The sequence below is a fragment of the Limulus polyphemus genome, unplaced genomic scaffold, assembly GCF_000517525.1.
Source record: "Limulus polyphemus unplaced genomic scaffold, Limulus_polyphemus-2.1.2 Scaffold2036, whole genome shotgun sequence".
NCBI lineage: Eukaryota > Metazoa > Arthropoda > Merostomata > Xiphosura > Limulidae > Limulus > Limulus polyphemus.
Window position 1 is genome coordinate 121,108 of NW_013667646.1, and position 1,841 is coordinate 122,948.

A 1,841-nucleotide genomic window follows, 5' to 3' on the forward strand; every position below is an offset into this window, starting at 1 on the left:
AAGGCCACTATATTCTTATATTATGGGTACATTTTTAGTTCTATATTTATACATGTATTAACACTGAAAGAAGTACAAACACTGGAAAAAAAATTTTTATATCTTTTTCTTCTTAATAGAGCAAAGAAATTTATTCATTTTTATTAAAGAACTGTCTTTATAGCTACATTATTTAAACATACGAACTGGTAGATGGCATTAATATTCAAGTACGCAACACTTAGAAAGTTTTTAACTAAATGATTAACTTAGGATTGTATTTTTCTGTTTTGTGTAAAACAGATCAGTTAGCATTTCTTGATTTTTTGAAGTTTTGTTCTATATCCATGTGTTTAATACTTGCTGTATTGTTGATTGCAAAATCATCATTACACTATTGGTTTGGAAAAATTTTATGACGGTGGCATTTAGAAGTAGTGCCTTCAGAGGTGTAGATTTTGAAAATTTTAGCCTAATTTAGGATTCTCTTAGTAAATTACAATTGTGTTCTTTTTTATGGCTCACACTTAGTCCTATTAAGTTTTTCAAACATATTTATTGTTTTTGATCAAGAGATGACATTTTAGTGGAAAATAAACAAAGTACCTAGCCATTTCAGGACAATGATAAATTTTGTATTAGAAGTTTCTTTGAATGACTGAAGAGCAATAGAAGCCTGATTTTATTTCTTTGCTAGGATAGAACTGAAAGCTGTTTAAGTAGTGCTTTGATTTATAAATCCTTCCATTTTGGAAATGAACTTCGGTTTGGTGTTTTAAATAAATAAATAATTTCAAGTTCCTCTACAGAAGTTAACACATTGTTTAACAAACAGATCTCTACTGTGGATGTGTGTTTTTATGGCATCACATCTCTTGGCGATAAGGATTATAAAGTTTATCATAAATTTTGTTTCAAGACATATTCAAATATCACATTTCTACACTCTAAAACCCTCAACAACTTGATTTTTTAAGATGGATTCAAAGCACAGACTTTTATATTCTTAAGCCTCAGCAACGTGTTTATTTGTACAACTGAAGTATTCTATAGTATTAGCACCTGGGTTCTTGATTCTGTTTCTAATTAGAGACTAAAAGTTGTGTGAAAAATCAGCAACTTGAATGTTACTGAAGTAAACAGATTCTGTTGTTAAGTTGTAGCCACCCAACTGTGTGTCGTACCAGCTGTTGTCGGGATGGAGCCAGCCAACATGTGTATTATAATTCCCTGGCTACCACACTGGGAGTAATTATGCATTCTAACTGTACCTGTACCACACTGTGGGAGTAGTTACACATCCAAACTTATATCTTCTAACTGTACCACACTGAGGGAGTAGTTACACATCCAAACTTACACATTCTAACTACATCTGTACCACACCGTGGGAGTAGTTACACATTCTAACTGTACCTGTACGACACTCTGGGAGTAGTTACACATCCAAACTTACACATTCTAACTACATATGTACCATACTGAGGGAGTAGTTACACATCCAAACTACATCTGTACCACACTGAGGGAGTAGTTGCACATCCAAACTACATCTGTACCACACTGAGGGAGTAGTTGCACATCCAAACTACATCTGTACCACACTGAGGGAGTAGTTACACATTCTAACTGTACCTGTACCACACTGTGGGAGTAGTTACACATCCAAACTTACACATTCTAACTACATCTGTACCACACTGAGGGAGTAGTTACACATTCTAACTGTACCTGTACCACACTGTGGGAGAAGTTACACATCCAAACTTACACATTCTAACTACATCTGTACCACACTGAGGGAGTAGTTACACATTCTAACTGTACCTGTACCACACTGTGGGAGAAGTTACACATCCAAA

General features: G+C 34.3%; 1 protein-coding gene across 4 annotated transcripts in view; it reads left to right on the forward strand.

Moving 5' to 3' along the window:
* Window positions 1–781, forward strand: part of LOC106465747 (mirror-image polydactyly gene 1 protein-like) — a 41,714-nt gene extending 40,933 nt beyond the window's left edge. For all 4 annotated transcript variants that reach the window (XM_022393661.1, XM_022393665.1, XM_022393663.1 and 1 more), the window contains one exon: window positions 1–781. This exon is cut by the window's left edge and continues 449 nt beyond it. The gene's annotated coding sequence lies outside the window, so the exon portion shown is untranslated.
* The last annotated feature ends 1,060 nt before the right edge of the window (window positions 782–1,841 follow it).